Raw genomic sequence first — 20,390 nt, 5'->3', positions numbered from 1 at the left:
ATTTGGACTCAATTTGCTCTGAAATAGAACTGGAGCGGGGAGGAGCTGGGGTTTGGTCTGAGCCTGAGAACAAGCCTGAGGAGTGAACTCTGGTGTTCCCCTTGTGCCTGGTCAGTCCTGGACACAGGGCGTGAGAGGGTCTGGGGGTTTAAGCCTTCTTGCTTGGTTTCTTTACTTTTTCCTTTGGGCTAAGAAACCTCGCTGTACCATCCAACTGAGATGTTCAGCTCACTGGTGCAACTTCTTCCACATGTAGTATCTCAGGAAAAAAAATAACACATTGAGATTTTTTTAAGGCTGGGTTAAGTGACTCTGGGTTAAGAAGCGATTTAAAGACCCACCCAGCCAGAATCACATGGGAAATGAAAGTGTTGCTTCTTTTGATCAACGTGCACCCTTCACCCTGGCACCTAAACGGATCTATAACTGTGCTATCTGTAGAAGTTTGGGCTCTGCTTTTTAACCTTATAACCCAGTTCCACAAGATTATCGACTCTCCATGAATATCACTTTTTATTTTCTTTTGGCATCAGCTATTGAACTTAGGGGCGCTTAACCACTGAGCCACATCCCCAGCCCTTTGTACTTTTTATTTCAAGGCACGGTCTTGCTAAGTTTCTCAAGGCCTTGCTAAGTCGCTGCAGCTGGCTTTGAACTTGAGGAGGAGGCTCCTTCAGCCTCCCAAGCCACAGGATTACGGAAATACAGATTTCTTCTAGATCATTCTCATTATAAATAAGGCAAAAAAGTAAATGTGTGTTTTAGACTTATAAATATGGAATATTTGCCATCTCCTAAGGTTAGATTACTAGACAGAATCACTGAGTCAAAGGGTGTAGGCTTTTTTAAGGGCCTTAAATGTATTACAGAGTTGTCTTCCCAGCCTGTCAGCATCATTGAAAGTGGATTCACATTCCACACGCTCCCTGTCCTAGTTGGGGGAAGGTTTTCAACTGCTCTGTGCCTCAGGCTCCACATCTGCAAACTGGGAACCATAGGAAGTCCCACCTCACAGAGCTGTCCTGAGACTGAAGGAGTCCCTGTGTGTAAAGCAGATCGAATGGTCTGGCACGCTGCGAGGGCTTGGTAAATACCGTCAGTATTTTATTATAAGCTATCGTTATTCTCCTCACTGGAGGAAGGATCTGCAGAATACACAAGTCACCCAAAGGCCTCCTTTGAGTCACTGTTGTCATATCTCACCTTCTAGAATTTTCCCCAGAGTGGCTCGCCAGCCCCTGAGGTATCTGATAGTGATGCCAGCCTCTTTTTCCAAGTGTACCTGCCTCTCTGAGGGGACCTGAGGAACAGGGGCAGGATCATGGTCCAGAACATGTTGTGAGTGGACGGATCCAGCCCCGGGCAGTGGGAGGTGACTGCTCTGCCCCATTATCCTTTCAAAGGAACCTGGCCCAGACCGGAGTCACCGGGATGATGGGACTAGGAGGATCAGCGGGGGTCAAGGTCCAGCCTGATGAAGGGCTCACCTGCGGGGCCAGGTGCTGGCTCGGAGGACTTGGGAGCTGGCGGCTGCACCCGAGGGCACAGAGGCCCCCATCTGTGTGACTCGTAAATGCATCAGGGGCAGAATGGGAGGGATGTGGTGGGCTCCCCTAGGTCAGGCCTCCTGCAGCGTCCTGCCACCCCAGAGGTGCAGGAGGACGGAGAGCCCCCTTCCATGCCCTCCCTGCCTTCTTAGCACCCCCACCCGGCCGAGTGAAGATGTGTGGCGACAGCTTGGTCTTCTGTCCTGAGCTCCCTGGGAGCCAGGTCTGAACCTCATCGTCCCTTTGTCTCCCACTCCTGGCATGGCCTGGGGGCGGGAGAGGAACCATAGGCGGGAAAGCAGGAAGGAGAGGGTGACTTCCGACTGCCAGAAGCCGTGTTCCACAGTCCCACGTAGAGGCCCTGCGGGGGACTGTGACCCCCTGTCCTAGCTGAGAATGTGCTCCAAGCTTTGGACGTTCCACGTGGATGGACAGAGACTGTCATTGTTGATTGCCAGAAAGACCAGGTTCTGGAGGTGACCAAACAGGCCCCCCAGGGAGAGTTGGCTTCACTGTGAGCCCCCGGGGCAAAGGTCATGGCCGTGACTGTTGTTCAGTTCATTCCACGAGTAAACCCCAAGCCGCAGGGTGGGCTTCTCCCAAGGACTCTGAAGAGGGTGGTGACACCACTCATCCCAGCTGGCCCCCAGGCAGCTACCCCGCGAGACAGGGCCCGTTCCTGCTCTTCTCCTCTGAAAAGTGTGCGTTTGGTTTTGGGAGCTGTGAGCCTGGTGAAGATGGAAGCCACTGAGTTGCGCAGATTGTTTCATTTTATTATGTTCGATTGGATTGGATCCGAGCCATTTGCAAAGTGCAGTATTACCATAAGAAGGGACTTAGAATGTTTGTCACATAATACCCCTCCGTGGGGAAGGCAGTTCTTAAAATTAAAGGAAAAACAAAGAAGGAATTGAAATAGCACTTCTTTTTTCTATCCTCAAGTGTGCAGTGAACAGGACTTCATATGTCTAGACGGTGTGCCCGGAAGTGACCGGTGACCCTGTGCCAGTGGCCCTGACCTCACCGTTTCCTTTAGTGGAGACCCATACACAATTGTAGGAGGGGAGCCCAGGGGATCAAGGACTCCCAGGGCCCCAGGTGGCTCCGTCTCTCTCTGGTCCTCTGTCTTCGGTTCCATCTGCAAGTTCTAGATTCCCCTCAGGTTGGTTGGAGGCCAAAGTCAAGCAAAGGCTGGGAACCCCGCCCCGCGCCTTCACCCAGGGCTGGTCCTCACTCATCATCCAGTTCTGTATTCTACCTGGCATGCCGTTCATAGGAAAGTAGTTTTGCTGCGACAAAATAAAAGAAAATAGTATATTGAAACATCCGGCAAAATCAAAGAAGCCAGTCACAACAACCCTCCATAATGTAAGATTCCACTTACAAGAAATGGACAGAAGAGGCAAATCTAGAGGCAGAAACCAGGGATGGGGTGCTGTGCTGAGCGAGGAGATGGGGGTGCAGCTAAGGAGAGCAGGGCTCCCGAGAGGGTGACGAGACCGTTCTAACCAGATGACGGTAGTCGCTGAGCAACTCTGTGGCTGCACCGAGAACCACGGAGTAGTGCAACTTCTGACGCGTGAGTGGCACTTGATCATACTTCAGTAAAAGTGCTAAAAATACCCACGAAACCCAGAGTGTGGGTCAGTCCATCTGCTGTCACGTTTCCCAAGCGTCCCCTTAAGTCTGAACCAGAACTGGAGACCCGAATGTGGCCTGAGTGACACATCAGGGAACAGCCCTGTCCCCTCCACCCTGAGCATCCTCCTCCAACCAGTGCCGTCCGTGGAAGCTAGTGCCTCTTTGGATGGCTCCAATGCTCGCTTCCCTGATTCGGTCCCCTTACTTCAGAGCTGCCTCATTCCACTAACGTTTTCAACATCAGTCACAGTGACCTTGGGCCCAGGGCGGTGCTGTTGCTGGAAATATAACAATGACCAAGGATGTCTCTTGCTCTTGTGAGATCAAAGTTTATTTGGGGACATGGATGCTATCTAATTAAAGTAGGGCGACTGGACCCAAGGGACTGTGTTCCCACTAGGACTTGAATGATACATGGAAGCTCACCGAGTGTAGATGAGGAAGGATTGGGACATTCAAGGCAGAAGACCAGCTTGCAGAAAAACCATGGCTTAAGAAAGGACGTGATGTAGTGCCAGATGAAGGAGAAAGTTGCTCAGAATTAATTTGAGATCTCCGTGTAGAAAGATCATAGGTAGCATGTCCCTCTTCCATATTAGTCAGAATTCTTGGTGGCAACTAAACTTAGCTTAAAATGAAAGGGAATATATTGGTTCATATACGGGCTCGTCTTAAGTGATGACTTCAGGCCTGGCTGGATCCAGAGGCACAAAATATCATCAGATTGCTTTCTTTCCATCTGTTTGTACGGTGGCCTGTTTAGTTACTTCTGTGGCAGATTTTCTCTACCTGATGGGAGAGTTGGCTGTCAGAAGGAACAGACTCTTGTTCTCATATTGATAACAGGAGAGACATCCTCGCTTTCTCCCAGACAGATGCACCCACGGTAGGATCTCACCCACCTGGGTCCACGTGCTAAATCCCCACCAGTCACTGCTGTCAGGAGGAAGGTCGGGCCAAGGGCTTGTGTCTACCAACGTGGGAAGGGGAAGAGAGCTCCCTGATCGAGTCCCAAGATCAAACGGAGTGAAGTGTGGGCTCCTGGAAGGACCGGAGAGAGGGTGGCTGTCAGGTGAGCCTGAGCTGTCCGTAGAGCACCAGCTCTGTCCCTAGGACTCAGGCCTTGAGCTGCGTCTCTGGCATCCTGTTCTCTCCATGCTGGATTCCAATCCTTAGCCAGGATTTCACACACAAACCTGTTACAGGAGCGAACGGGTTCATTGCTCTTCCTGGGGCCTTAGTCTCCCATCAGTAGAATGGGATAACAGTGGGCCTCTGTGAAGATCCGTCAGGGACACAGCAGGGACTCGGCATGTCAGAGCCTTTCCCTACCAGGTCGGCATTCGTGCCCTGCTTCTCCCTCCGGCACTCCCTTCGGCCAACTAGGGTCTGATGGAAGGTCTACCTCTTATACCGGGCAGCCTCCGGCCTCCAGGAGAGAGCAGGTCACCCTCATGTCCCCACAAGAAGGAAGCTTCGGGCAGGTGCAGAGCCGTGCGGTTTCCAGATGAAACCGAGCTCCCCGGCCATCAGCTGCCGGGCTCGGAGGGGCGTGCAGACAAAGAGCCAAATTTAAATTCATGCAATGTTGCTGTTTGTAACATTGAATACTTAAGACATCTGCTCAGAGTCTCGCATTATAAATGAATGGAAAGGGTCCAGGAGCGCTCTATTAGATAGGGACTGTAAGTGAGCGCCACATATTTCAAAGCAGGGTCTTAATCAGATGTTATTTATATGGATAATATTTTACAAATTAAAAGCAGCAGAGATAGTCACCGGAAGGAAGTCAGCAAGCAGGAGCGAAGTACAGAAAGACCCAGAAGCCTGGGAGAGAGGCTTGCTGAACATCTCCGGGGCAGGAGGGGCGAGAGGTGGCAAATCCGCTCCATCAGCAGGTGTCTGAATGTCCCCTCTAAATCAAGTGGCATGTGTCATAAAGTGGCCTGCCTCTGCTCGGCCCACCCCCTGTTTCTGTTTCGGCTACAGAGTCTATTTTTCTTTCCAGCCAGCCGCCCTCTCCTCCCCAGCACCAGGTCACCCACGACTCCTACTTTATTATTTCCTTTTACTCGAGTTCATTATGCTCCGTGATTCAGTGGAAACATAAAAAATGGTTCTTAATTTTAATTAATGGCAAACTCCGAACAGGCCCCTTTAATAAATCTGTTCTCTGAACTTAACAAGTCTCCGGCCTGTAAGGGCCTCCTGTCATTTGATTAGCGCCGGAGCCCCCCGACCCAACGACTGAGTAATTGTCAAAAGCTGCAGGTGAGGCGGGAGCCCGTAATTGATTCGCAGGATCCCTTCCTCGGAACGCACTGAAGAGTTAATTATTTTTCCTGCAGTTGGGACTCAGCTGTGGTTTCCACTGGGATTAAACAGCTGTCAGCATTGTTAATGACATCAAATTCATGCATTAAAATCCTCTCATTCCCTTCCCTATAAAGTGGGGTTGCGGAAATCTCTGCCACATCCCTCTTTATGCAGGAGCAAAAATCCTAGGAAAGATAAGGGCCCTTATTACAAAACCACAGACGGGCGCTCATGGAGATGGGCTCTCATAATGAGTAATTAAGCCGCTTCCCAAAAGTCTGCTGTCAGGTTGGCATTTGGGGCACCTTCTTCCCCTGGTAGAAGCAGCTGGAGATACTGGGAAGGTGATAAAAGGAAGAAAAATTGGACCCTTCTGGAAGTATCTCCACTTTCTTTTTTTGAAACAATACAAAACAGAGCTACTAAATAATCAATGAACCAAAAATGAACTCTCGAGTGTTCTTAACCTCTCTGCCACTTTCTTCAAACATCTGTAACGTGTCTGATTGTTAGATGCCCCCCCCACTTTTTCTCTTTCCCTCTCTTGTTTTTCTTTTGAGGGTTTTCTTCATGTCTAATTCTCCTAAATCGTATAAGAACACACAACTTTATTTTAGTTTGCTCTGTTTTTATTTTTTTTTTCAAAGCCCTCCTTAGCAAATGAAAAGGTAAAGGAAAGAATTTCCGTGCAGATCTGGACACAGGGCAAGGAATGAGACCACCAGGGCTTATGAGGTCCGAGCCCCCAATTCCTTGAGCCAACAGAATCCAGCAGTTTCTGTCTCCAACTAGGGGTGACTGCACGTCTATAAAACTTTGTTTTTGTCCCTTTGACTTGTTTATTTCATTAAACATCACCAATCTGGGGCTATTTCGAGGTGATCTTATTGGTAGCTTGCATTCTTTGCCTTAACAAGACAAAAATCAGAGAACATTTACCATAAGGTCTAAAATCACTTCCGAAAATGTTTCACCCTTCCTAAAAAAAAAAAAAAAAAAAAGTCTTCCATTCCAAAAATGTGAAGTAACCCCCTCATTTCTACCCTTGAAGTCGCAGTGCGATGTCACAAATCAAACCAGATCAGGGAAATTCGATGGAGCCAGACTTTCCGAAGGAAAAGGAGAAAAACACTCACCAGAGAAGAGATTCTTTTGAATGTGTGTTGAAGAAAAAAAGCGTCTCTAATGAATCCACGGCACAGAAGCAAAGCAGTTATGTGAATAACCACCTTCCAGTCCAGATAATAAAATAGGAGTTTTATGTGTCACATCGATACACATCTTTATTGAATAGCGTGGGGCTTTCCCCCTCATCCCTGCCTCACAAGCGCAAGCCTTCTAGAGCCGTGGTAAAGGGGGAGGTCGCTCAGCCTCCTGTGCCACTGTGAGAACCAGGCACCGTCCCCGGTAGGATCACCAGCCAAGGTAAACCACCTCTCATTTTTAAATATATCATGGCTTGCACAAGGAATCCTTTCGCAGCTTTGCTTTTGTTTTGTCCTTGATTTAGGACAATCCTAGATATCACTGACACACAGAGGAAGTACAACCTGACAGCCTAGGCCCCACACAGACCCTAGAGAAGCCAGCGATGGGTCATTGACGCTGTTCCCAGTTCCCAACACGCCGCGTCTCTGGTGCTGGGTTCCCAGCCTCCCTGCCACTGAATTTGATGCTTAGGGTGGCATCGTCCAAGTCCCCAAGCAGAGATTTACCACCCAGCTTCCTGTCCTCCCGAGGCCCAGGGAGGCCTTTCAAGGCCTCTCTCTGTGTGTCCAGGGGCATTTCTGGGCTTTGGGGTGGGTGCCCAAGCGCCTCCTGTCTCCTGATAAGACCTTCTCCAAAGGCGGTGAGACCTCCAGTGGTGCCGTGGACGTGTCCCTCCTTTGCTCTGCTGGAAAGGCAGCTTTCCAGCCTAGACCACAATCCAACTCTGCCAGTGACAGATACCCACCCCTGGAAAATCCAGCGTAGTTCATCCCCATACTGTGGTTGTCCTGTAGTGAGCACTCCTCAGTGGGACCCACCTCCTGCAGCGGTTCTCAGATGAGGCCCTGTCATCCCCTCCCCCAGGGGGTATCTGGCACAGCTCAGGAAGAGGGGGCTCACCTGCCACTGGCACCTGGGTGTTCAACCCAGGGCGGCTGCCCAGCATCCCACCATGAACAGAACAGCCCCTCAGACAGAGACCTCTGCTCCGAGCGCCTGTCGTGCTGAGTCCCTAGCTTGGAGCGCTGCTGAGGCCTTCATCTCACACCTCCACCCTGGAGCCTTCTGAGATTTGGTCTTCCTGACTGCCCCCCTCCCGGGATATTAGGACACCCCGTAAAGCGGATATCTGTGTATTGTACGCACGTCTGTGTGTCGCACATTAAGAGGACACAGTAGCCCTCCCTGACAACCCTGGGGAGGGCCTTATCCGTGGGCAGTATGCAGCCAATGGAGGCTTCCGACCGGGGAATGAGGGATGCCATTCAGTTCCCAGACAGCCGGGCAGCCGTGTGGAGGGAGTGGGAAGACCTGGGGCTCCTGAGACCCAGAGGACCCAGCCATTAGGACGAAGCTTCCCTTCCCGCCTTGCCAGGTGCCACCTGTCACTCCTCTCCCGTCCCCAGTCCCTCGGCATCCTTGGAAACCTCTGTGAACCCTCTCTATGGAGTGGTCACTCCCTCCCCATGGCATTTGCTGTCCCTCAGTGGAGTAGGTTTCAAGGTCCCGTCCCCGTTGCCCATCCTGGCGTGTCCAGACCCTTCCCAGGGCCTAGCAGGCCCTCAGGGATCATCCTCTGAGTGAACAAACGAGCGAAGGAGCGAACGAGCGGATGCAGGACGGGGCCTCCGGGCTGCAGAGCTCCGCACACCCCACAGCCGCCCCAGCGTCGTGTGAAACACACCTACTGCTTTCTGATCTTCATTTTGAAGTAGTTTTGAAATGAGAACCGCTGCAGCTGCTCTGCTCCTGGCACCCCGGGTCCTCACAGGCCCCCAGCACCCGGGGCTGTGTGTGGTCAGAGCCTCAGATCCGGGCCCGTGACGTGCGTGGGCCCGCGACCGTCAGAGCCACCCCCGCACCATGGCGGTGGCCTGGCAGCCTACCCAGCAAGTCATTTCTGAAGAAGGACCGGCTAGACGGAAGAGAGGCGGGCAGCCATCCCGGCCCGGTCTCCGTCTCAGTCAGGGATCGTGGCGCTGGGAGTCACCCAGCCTTGGCTTCTCCAAGCTGTGACGTCACACCTGAGGAGACAGCCTAGGCACCTGGATGCAGAAGAGGCTGAAATTAAACAGCAGAGAGCAAAGGTGTGTGGCTGCCCAGGGCTCACAGACGCCGCTTCCATCTTGCCCACACCAGGTCGCTTTCCCGCAAACCTCTGTCGTCAAAGCTTTTCCCACCAGGCCAGTCTCGGTGCCCAGGTTTTCAAAGTGTCCTTCATGCCCGGTTCCCATGTATACCAGAGGGCAGAGAGCTGTCACGTCCCCAGTCTGTGTGCATCCCGCACACCCTCCTCTCCTTTCCTTAGGCCACCAAGAAGGACGTCACCGGCTGAGATGCGGCCCCTCTTTTTGTGTTTGATGATTTTTTTAATCTAGCACACAGCTGGCCAGGGAGGCTGCGTGGGCCCAGGACAGCCAGGCTTCAGCTGGGGCTCAGGGACACATCCATCCCCCCGGGGAAGCTTTGTCTGACTCTGGGGGGTTTCCTGAGAGCTGCTACGCCCTCCGCAGCCCCCTAGAGCTGCCTCGGGCCCCTACACTTGCTGGAATCACACATTGGTTCTGATCCACTCTTCCTGGCGAGATTACTTAGCTACAGGGGCCCGAGGACTGGAGAACTCTTGAAAGAGAACAGTGGCTCTTGTCAGAGAGATGCAGGTGCTGCCCCTAAGTGGCCTCCCCAGAGGCTTTGGGCTCTTCCCGACAATATCAGATTGCCTGGTTGATCATAAGAACATCCTGGGTAGCCCTGTTTCTGTCCCAATCACCCAAATGAAGCAAACCCAGAAGCTACAAGGAACGGGCTCAGCGAGCTGCCCCTTTACTTTGCCAAAACGCTCTTCCTGGGGGATTGTGTCTTTCGTTTTTCTCCAAGTGGCTTCATACAAAATTTCTATAGCAACAGAGGGATGTGGGGGGACACCGAAGGGCAGGGTGAAAGCTGAGCCTGCAGGCAGTGCTCAGAGGACGGGACTCCCCACTGAGGGTGAGGGTCCTGCAGAGGACAGGGCTCAGAGGACACCAACCAGCCTGTGGCTGCCCTGCAGGACTCCCGGCCTGGCACCCCAACCTCACCCTCACCCCATTTCCCTGCTGGCCTGAGTTCTTTCTGAAATCAAGGAAACATCAAAGATACTTCTTGGGTTTTTAAAAATCGAGATGAAATTCATGTAATGTAAGATCAGCCACTTGAAAATGAATCATTCAGTGGCGCTTAGTACGCTCACACTGTTGTACAAAACCCATTTCTGTCTAAGCCTGAAATATTGGCATTGCCCCACAGTAAAACCCTGTACCCATTAAGCAGCAGGTTACCCCTATTCCCCTCTCCCCCAAATTTGCCTTCTTGTTTCAGTGGAGTCACCTGCTCTGGACCTTTCACATAAATGGGAGCGTCCAATGTGCTGTTTCTCGTGACTGGCTTCTTGCCTTCAGCATCCTGGTTTCAGGGTTCATCCATGTGGTAACAAGGGTCAGCAACTCCATTCCTTTTCACAGCTGAATAATATTCCATCTTGTTTTCATAGCACAGACTGCCTGCCCATTCATCCACTGGCAGATCCTTGGGTTGGTTCCACCTCCTGTTTCTTGTGGATTGTGCAGCTATGAACGTATTTGTGTACGCATTTCTTAAGTACCTGTTTTTAGTTCTTTGGGATCTGTACCTGGGAGCAGAATGGCTGGGCCAATGGTAATTTTATGTTTAACTTTTTGGGGACTCAAGCACTCTTTAGCATGCCCACCAGCAGTGGACAAGGGTTCTCATTTCTCGGCACCTCGCCAGCCCTTGTTATTTCCCAGACGGGTTTTAACCTCGCTTTCCTTCCCCTGTCTGCATCTGCAAGCAGCTGGGATGACCTGGGGCTCCAGGAGACGCATGCCCCATTGCGAGCGTCTGGTCTGTCCGTGGGCAGGCCCTGCCTGCTCAGGTCGGCGACCTCTCTTTTTCTAACACAAAGAGAGCAGGTGTGTCTTTTCCTCTGGAACACCCACTGGGGCCCTCGAATCCATATCATCGCAGAACATTTGAAAAGCACGAAGCAGGAAGCACACGGAAGTGGAACGAGCCACCCAGTGCCACCACCCAGGGACAGCCGGGGACAGCCCTGTGTTCAGTTCTTTCTAGATTTTTCCCCCTTATATCAGTTAGGCATCTGTTTGGCTCTAAGTAAAAGCTTATTAAAAACATCATCGGCAACAACGAGACGGGATCACATGTCTGTGCCTGGTGGTGGCCGATGAGCTCCTCCTTTGAGGGGCTCAGTGCAGTGGACATTGCATGGGGTGGAGCCCCAGCCTGCCACCTTCTGCACAGGCCTGGGGTAGGTACAGGTCAGAGGCTTCCTTTTCACCTGAACCTGGAAAAGAGAGGAGTCTCTACCAGGAGCTCCTGCTGCAGAGATCCAAAGGTCTCGGGGCTCAGAGGTGTCTACAGTGTGTCCCCCGGCAGCACCCCTGTCTCAGAGCGTGCCCGGCGGTGCCCAGGGTACTGGATAGTGCAACATGCCTCTTTCTCAGCTTGAGGAATAGCATTCAGTATCCCAGCAGGGAACTGCCATACACTCGGGAGGCAGTGGTGTGGGGCAAATTGACACGCGACCCCCTCCTGCCCCCAACTCCCACCCATGTGCTTCACACTTACAGGCATCTATTTTCAAGAACTTCATTGTGCAGCAGGTCATCTGAGTGCCATTTTATAGATGGAGAAACCGAGGCAGCACGCCGGCCTGGCCCGTTACCCTTTATTTTGGGTAAACGCTTCTCCCCTGCTGATCTTACTCCAGCAGTGTCCCGGGACACTTTCAGTCCTCTGGACTGAAGCTAAGTCCACACAACGCCACTCGAATTGGCAGCCTCATGGTCAAACCTCAAGTTTCACAATTAATTGTGCTGCAGCTAATTAAATCGACTGCCTGGCAATCCAACCGCAATTAAAATACTAATAGTTTATTTATTTATTTTGTCATCACGAAGCGCGCCGCACCTTCCGCCATCTCCCAGGCTCCCGTTCGGGGGCCCTGATGTGTGGCGATGATCACGGCAGGACCGGCTGCTCCCTGCTTGTGGGATCCACGGACCACGTCTCACGTCAGGAGCAGAATCTCGACCTTGAAAGAAACCAGATCGGCTCGGTCCTCCCGAGGAGACAGTTGTCTTCGTTCAGCTGCTAAATCTGTAATTGTTTTGAAGAAGCGCTTTGCAAGCCTTAGTTTCATCATCTGAAAAAGAAAAGTAGACGGATCACCTTGAAACTCCTCTCCAGCTTTAAGAGGTTGCAGTCTTGAATTCTGCAGGGTCGGGCCCGGGGCCGAGGGGGAACGTGTCAGAGCGACACCGTCGTGGATTCTGTCCCTTCAGAAGTGGTGAAATGTCAGGATACAGTTTATAAAGTCCTGGGGCTGGCTCTGCGTTTGGCCCTTGATTTATGTACAGCTCTGTGCTGAGGAGCTTTCTCCTTCATTGTAGGTATTTTTGTATGTCGAGAAGTCATACCTCTAGTCTGCTGGAAGGCTCCTGAAACATTTCCTGTGACTTCACATGTGTTGGTGTCGAGCCAGGGTCCTGACTGGAAGGGTCCCGTACTGCGGGACTCTGCACAGGGTCTCTGCCGCATGCTGGCTGGGTCGCCCCCTGAACCAGCTTCACCCGGGCCTCCCGGCTCCCTCTCCCATTAGGATGTATCTGCGCCACCAATGCCCAAGCCAGCTTCTGATCTCTAGGTGGATATTCAAAAGTGCTGAGAGAAAAGACGTGCCAACAGAGGTCTTCATAGCAGAGTTGAGGGGACAGGGACAAAGCAGGCAGGGTCCCGTGCAGCACCACCCATGTTCAGGATGATTTCTGTTCTGAGCATCCCGGGAGCTATCACAGCCCCACCAGGTAGACTCAAGGGGCTCCGTGTCTCTGGATGGGGAACAACGTGACAGAGTGAGGTCGTCTGCCTGGGCTACCCTGAAGACGGGCTGATTTCAAAGGCTTTTCTCCACTGCTCTGCCAGGTGCCCCCCACCCCGGGGTTAAATGACTCCTTCCCAGGGGGTCGGGGCATCACAGCCCACTGTTCTGCTGCAGAGACCCTCAGAGGATGCTGAGGGACCCAGTAATAGGCTGGCAGGATCTCTTTGACCCCCCCAGGCCTGCCCCGGATAAAACACTTTTTCTGCAGGATTTGGCCCCATGCAAACCACAGCAGGGCTGAGCTACATTCCGTGGGATTTGTATTCCTTCTCCTTCACTGTCCAAGGTGGGGAATAAATACCAACCACAACAGCACCAGCAGAAAGACCCAGAGCAAACCAACCTCTTTGGTGCATCTGCTTAAGAAATAGGAATGTGCATTTACATTCCTTCCAAGTGTGTTTGCGAAATATACAGACAGGCGAGTTTGAATCACTTTGACTTTGGAAGCATGATTTTGAGCAATTATCTAGGGAAACAAATACCTCCTCCTTGCTAAATAGGTCTGTCAGAAAGAGTCATCGTACAGCGTGCCATTGCTGAAGTACACGTGTGCGCGGGTGAGCCAGCCCCAACCAATTAAGTAGCGAGATGTCGGCTGCACTCAGGCTCTTCCTGGTCTGCAGTCAGACTCATGGAAGTTCATTTTCATAGTGGTGCGTGTGTATCTTCAGACCTGGACTGACAGATCCCCACCATGAATAGAGCGGGGGGTTATCAATTACATGGTTAGCTGGGCGCTGCCGCTGTACGCTCCGTGCCTTCTTGACAGAAGCGGGCAGGGAGGGAGGGAAGGCCTAATAATTCTGGTGCAGAAGGTCTGTTAATATTTTAGGCCAGGCTCCTCTAATATGTATGCTCACTGAGTTAGGAGAAAAAGTACATTTGAACCCAAACTCTAAAGAAGTTTGCATTAATAAGCTGCAATTGCCAGAATATTCTTCCCTAAAATATATTTCATTTATCAAATGAATACCCTTCTGAGCATCTTTTTATCCTTCCTGTGATGGCTAAATTAATTTAATCAGATTCCAATTTCTGCACGGCAACATTGTGACCACACTGGAAATAATAAAAATGACCCCCCCCCCCCCAGCGGTTTGCGTGCAAAACCGGCTGCAATTGGAGAAGCGTTAATTGGGGCTCTGGTTCTCTAGGCCGCGGTGCAAGGCATTCCCCCGTTTTCCTTGGTGAAATTCGTCTTGAGAGTTTTCTGCAGCCTTAGCCTGATCTTGAGGTGGGCTGATCTTTTGCTTTTGTGGGCTCACTCTGAGAACGGCATCCTAAAACCCATCTCCCACTGAGATATCAAACTCCACCATCAGGACTTCCTTCACGGAATCAGGATGAGAAGGAGCTGAAAGGGAGGTTCAAACTGTTTACCCTTAAATAACTGGGGACACAGGCTGAAGAGGGACGGTGCCTGACTAATAAGCTGGTGAGCCAGCAGGCTGTGGAACCAGGGGCCCCTCCCTCGAGTCCAGCATTGCATCCCCCTCTGTTAGGATGAATACCCTCCCACAAAGAGTGACAGGTGTTTGTCAATAAAGACTGCATGAGTGTCATGCCTGTGTCCTTTCTGAACAGAAAAGACCATTATTGTCCTGAAAGGTGAAGGAAGGGGAGGGAGTTGAGGCAAGTTAGGCTCTTGACCTGGGTCATGTGGCAAAACATCCAGCCTGTCTCTTTTCTCCTGGCTGAGCCTCTAGGTTATGTGTCCTAGACTCATCTGCTGTTAGACTTAGCCACGTGACGGAGTTCTAGGGAATGGAATTAGCCATAAGATGGAACGAGCCTGGATCCCTGCATGACTGCATGGAGCAGACCTCCCTGTGGTCAGCAGAATACATAGGAGTGAGGGGTGACCTTCTATTGTGTGATGCCTCAGCAACTTTAGGAATTTTTGGTTGCAGCAGGTGGAATTGTCTTAGCCAATACAAAAAAGTGAGGCTGGCGACTCCTTCCATCTCTGAGAGCCGTCCTCGTCTGTTTGTTTGTTTCCTATGAATGTGGTATAATCACATGGCACCATGTTTGAAAGTTCGCTGCATGGCAGAGCTTGGACTTCTTAGGAGCTTTAGCAGGCAAACGGAAATCCCCCACTCTCAAGTAATCTTTGAGTCAGGAATCAGCAAACTATTTTTTTTTTTTAAAGGACTGAATAGTTGATATTTTATGGCATATTTTATTGTATGGGCTCTGTTGCAATTACCCAATTCTGCTTTTAATGGATGACTGTGTGCCAATAAAACTTTATTTACAAAAACAGGCAGCTGGTTGTCATGGGCCCCCAAGCCTTCATTTGCCAACATCTGCTCTGTGTGATGACCCACACGGGCAGAGGGTCAGAGTAATATTGCCATACTTCAGCTCAGGGAAGTGAATACTTCTGCCTCCACTGGTTTATTTAAAACACTGACTCTTGGGAATCCTTCTGCCAAGGATAAGCCTCAAGTTTTTGCAACAGTGTCTGGCTGGATTTTCCACAGGGCTTCCTGTTTCCCTGACGTCCACCGTGGTGGCTGGGGATCCATACCCACCACATTGAGTAGAGAGCGTGTGCAGGGGACATCACAGAAAGGAGAGAGGCAGGGAAGAAGGGGGTGCAGGGAGCCCCAACAGGGAGAACAGACACTCTTTGCACCTCGTCCTCAAGGTTCCAGAACTGTCTGGTCTGGTTTGCCATTTTATGAGGCTATGGACTGATATTTGAATGAAGGCTCTGGGCCGTAGCTCAGGTCCCTGACCACAGAGTCTCCAGCTTCTACTTTTTGAACTCATGACTGTTTCAGGAGTGACTTCAGCCCAGTCCCCAGAGGCTGCTGTGACATCTGCACATGATTCCTTCTAGGGCTCAACTTCCAGAATGATCTCCATTTCCTGTTGATCCTGAGGGCTTTATGGGCATGAAGGCTCCATCTGTCACTCTGTCACAGCTCTTTATGTCAGGAAAGAGGAAGCAGTTCAGCCTGCGAGTGCACGGAGAGCGTCGTGTGGTGTTGTCACTAAGGTGGCTTGTCAACACTACGGGGCTAAGAGGGATGTCAGGGTCCCCGTGCCACTAATCACGTCACACCTCTGCCTATGCGATGGCTCCCTGTCACTAGCGGGAGTCACCTGGACTACTCTCGGATCCTTCCGATGGACTGCTGTCCGCTCCGGCAGGATCGCAGAAGTGGCATGATGACACAGTCCAACCTGCAGCCTTCCCCACTCAGTCAGCCAGAGGCCCTGAATCAGACCTGGACGAGGCGAGAGGATGCTGTGTCCAGAGGTCGTGCTCAGAGCCACAAGGGCCCCACGCTGACCTCCAGCTCTCCTTGAGAAGTGGATGGAGGGATGTCCAGGGTCAGAAGAAGAGCCCATGCAGGCTCATCCAAGACGGCTGGAGCGTGAGGAGTGTCAGGAGCCCGGGCTCTGGAGACACCTGCCCCTACAGGAGAGCACACCCGGCTCCGTCAGCCTTTCCAAGGCGGGTGGGAGAGCCAAGCATTTGTATTTTCACATACGCGGCACCCTTGCAGTCAGTTTTCAACCAGGGACAACAGGAAAGCTTATTGAAACTAGTTAATCAATTTTACAAGAAACCATGGGCAGAGGCTCTTGAAGAGCTGTGATTTGGAAAGTCACCTGGAGGATATGCACCTGAGTCAGAGCCTGTCCCTAACACGCTCCCCGTGCCGAGCGAACAACCATCGGTGCGCACCTGAGCAGGCGCTGTCTTCAGACTCCGGGCCACCACACCCTAAGCAGGCTGCGGCCGAGCCATCTGACCGTTCTGTGGATTTCAGTGGACTTTCCTGATGTGGTTTCACACAAGTCTGCAGACAGTGAGCACGAGAACTGGAATGTCGAACCTCCAGTCCACCTGGCCTTGTTCCCCAATCCCGGGTCCACGGCAGACATGGTTAAGCCCTCGGATACACTTTTCCTCCGTAGCATGGACATGACTCTTCTTTAATGTATTAATGAATGTCTTCATTAATACAGTGCTTCGGGACTCTCTGCAGCGGACAGGGGCCCCTGCACGCGTTGAAACTCACTTGCTGCCCCTTGGTATCTCTGCATGAGATTTTAAGGCACTATTCTTTTGATGTTGTCATTTTTCAAAGATTGATCCTGCAGAGATCTGTGGGCACCTCTTTGATTCCATGCATTACGCTAGGCACAGAGACTCAGGAGGACAAAGTATCTCAAGGTCATGCCACAAGGGGTTCCACAGGACAATAGTCAGGCGCTCTGCACCACAGGACAGTAGTCAGGGGCTCTGCACAGGGACATTTACCCCAAGCTGGAGGGTAGTGATCCACGGCTTGTCAAAGGATGCACCTACCATGGTTTATTCAAGTACAGCTTTTGAAGAGAGTCAACCCACAATTTGACAGCAGCGTAGGACTTCAGAATCGGCAATTTCTGTTCCCCTGAAGCACACGGAAGGTCTTGGAGATGTGATATCTCCTTTGCGTCACAAGCCAAGACATCAGCCAGCGAGTAAATGTGCCACACTTACTAACCCAGTCCTGGCTTTACTGACTGTGTTAGGCACCACGGTCTTTGACACACGAGTGGTTTAGTTTTGTTTTGTTTTTGACAGTGATGTTTCTCTACCGCATCCTGGAGGTAGGCCCAAATGTGCCTGAAAATCAAACATATTTTCTAGGGATAGGCGAGATTTTTTTAGGTGTGTTCACCCGGTGGCTTATTTTGTCCTCTTTTCCCAGCCTTCTGGAGAGGCGGAGACGATGGATCGGGAAAGGGGAGGGCGCCTCATCTTTCAATCCATCGTTTCAGTGAGCGTCCAGAGCTCTCCTGTAAAACCTGCGGGCCAAGGAACGGAGGGGAAGACCCCTTCAAAGGCTTTTTCACGGCCTCCCTCATGTTTCAAGACCCTTCCTGCATTTCTGCCCAGGTGCCTTTGTTTTTGTGGGGGGGCCCGTCATGCTCAGAGGCAGAGAGAAGCGGTCCACCTTGTGCTAATCAGGGAGTGACTGCGTGTTGGCCCAGACGCTCCGGGTCCTTTTCTTCTCGGGCTGATGGACCCTTCCGCTCTTTACAAATGCCCCCTCCACAGATTTCCCAGAGGACTTCCCCTCCTTTAAACAGTGAGGAGGTTCCAGGGCTCTGCTGCCTGGAGCAAGGTCCAGATGAAACCAGAGGCCACGTCCTGTCTCGTGTGCCTTGGTGACAGTCCCTGCAGGCAAGCGCTGACTCCCCAGCGTTGGACAATGAGAGGGAAGTCCAATAATGACGAGGCTGATTTCAGAGGCGGGCGGGCTGTGCAGCCACCAGCAGAGACGGGCTTTGCCCTGGGTGGTGCTGGGGTGGCTAGTACCATCCTGGGCCCAAGGAGCGAGGAGAGGAGTCAGGTGACAGCCTGGAGCAGGCGAGGACCACCTGGAGGCAATGTCACCTGGGTCTAGGAGTTGAACCCCCCACAGTGACACACCCTGTCCCCAGGAAAAGTCCCAGGGGAGTAAATGCAGCCCCCACCCACCGCTGTGTGAGGCTCGGGAGAAACCAGAGGGTGACAGCAACTCACTGATGTGCTTCCTACTGGCCAAACGTCCCAGGCCTGGGGCTGGGGACGGAGGTGGAGGGCAAATTTGGATAAGGAAATGGAAGATTCCAGAATCGCCATCAAGTCAATGTCTTTGCAGGAAGAAAGGCCACTGGCTAGGGTCTTGGTCCCGCTCCTCTCCTCTCACTTCTAGCTGCACCTCACCTCCATCCTGGGGTCAGCAAGTGGATACACGGTACTCCTGTCACTGCCCTGGCTGGAAACAAACCCCTTGGGGCTTATTCAGCAGGGTGTGAAGCGCTGGATGCTGGGTCAGGAGCTAGCCAAGGGGATCCTCAAGTTCTCATGAGAACTAAGTTCTCCAGAGAAGCAAACAGGAAGTTCTCGTGCTGCGCCCAGTGATTTGCCAAGTAGCCACCTAACCGTTCGGCTTTGGAACTAGCAGCGGTTGCCCTTTTCGGGGGATCAGTATAGTCGGTGTTCTGTAAATACTGGGCCCACCCCACATCTCTCCAGAGGGAGTAGTGTCCCACCATGGACAGCCCCCAGCTCTCTCTCTCCTATGCGCGTCTGACAATTCTTATTAAATCAGAAAGCCATCTTTTTAGTTTGATTAGTTCAATATCATGAACCAGAAAAGCTGGCTTATGCTTTCCTCAGCTTCTTGAGGCACAGCAACCCCAGTGCAGTTGGGCCACCCTGCACAGTCTCGGTGACACCGAGGCTCTGACATCTGAGCGGCGGGCCTCACCTACCCGTTCTAAGGCTGGGGATCCCTGTCTGCAGCACAGATGGCCCTCCTTGGTCAAGTCTGTGGGGCCGGAGGGGGCTCCTGTATTGCTCAGCTCTCGGGGATTTGAAATAGGGATCACAGAAGGAAAGGGGGATACGTGCCAAAGCTAAGAAATCTTGTGGATTCGGGGCTGGGGCATCTGATGGAGACCCTATGCAGGGAAAGGCTGTGGGGAGCAGGGGCCATGCAGAGGCAGGAGGCTGCGGGGAATACAGGAGCGCAGTGCTTGTGCCCGGGAGCAGAAGGCCACGAGGGCAGGTCTCCCGGACCCCGGCCTCCAGCACCCAGCTCCCCAGTGCTGGCTGTCCTCAGCGAAGCCTGACTACACCCTGGTTCTCAGCCCTCGGCCCTCTGAGTGCGTGGGCAGACAGGACCGCTCTGTGTGGGGGCCGGGAGTGGCTGTCCAGCGTCAAGGGTTTTGGACTCCTGAACCAGTGAAGGTCAACAGCTGTGTCAGTGTGAACCCTGGGCTTTGCTTTTCCTCAAGGCCGAGGTACACAGCGCAGCCAGGACAGCCCTCTGTTAACACGGGCGCCCCTGGAGCCCCAGGGCGATCCCGGCACTGCCAGGGCTGTGGGATGGGTTAGTGAACAGGACGGAGTGCCTTGAGATAAAATGAAAGAAAAACAAAAGAAGGAAGGAAGGGAGGAGGGAAGAGGGAAGCAGAGCAGGGAGTGGGGAGGGGCGGGAGGGAGGCAGCGTCCATTTCTGACCGTCGGGGACCCTGGGCTGTCTTCCCCTGTTCTGCCGCAGTCTGCAGTCTCTCCGGGCCTCTGTCTCCATGCGCACTAGGCGTCTTTTAAGAACAGGAGCTGCACGAAGTGTGTGATGTCCCCTAAGAAGGGAGGTGTCCCTGCTGAGGCAGAGGAGCAGGTCTCCGGGGAGCTCGTCTCTGGACCGAAAGTCTGGGAAGGACAGCCTGTTTGGATCTTGGTTATTTTGCTAGATTTATAAAGTGCCTTTGAAAAGAGCAGGGCACTCTGGGGACAAGTGGAAACATGGCAGCATTTGGCTGCGTCCCCAGGAGCAGAAGGTGAGATTGGCAAGTCATGGAAGAACTCCAGAGTCGGCGATGCGGATTCAGCCCGTCAAGTCAGAACCCGAGAAGAACTTCGGAGAAGCTCTTGGCGCTATTGAGAAGGCGCCCTGAACAACCTCTTTAGTGAGTCTTCCTCCTCCCACTTCTGGTGCTGAGAGGCCACAAGCTCGCGTGACAGGGCCCATATTAAATCCAGGTCCCTCTCTCTCCTGTGTTCTCTCACCTCTCAGAACCTCAGTCTCCTTTTCCATGGAATGTAAGTCACCAGGTGAACCTCCAGGTGTTGCTGAGAAGCTCCAACAAGAAGGTGAAGAGCTTCACTGTGGCCTTGTCCGTGGAAGCTTTCCCAAGATCTCAGCTACATTTGT

At 52.3% G+C, this 20,390-nt stretch overlaps 1 protein-coding gene across 3 annotated transcripts in view; it reads left to right on the top strand.

Moving 5' to 3' along the window:
- Positions 1–20,390, top strand: part of WWOX (WW domain containing oxidoreductase) — a 910,606-nt gene that overhangs the window by 703,918 nt on the left and 186,298 nt on the right. The window lies entirely within an intron of this gene.

Source organism: Sciurus vulgaris, assembly GCF_902686455.1.
Source record: "Sciurus vulgaris genome assembly, chromosome: 17".
Taxonomy (NCBI): domain Eukaryota; kingdom Metazoa; phylum Chordata; class Mammalia; order Rodentia; family Sciuridae; genus Sciurus; species Sciurus vulgaris.
This window is presented reverse-complemented; position numbering and strand designations above follow the sequence as displayed.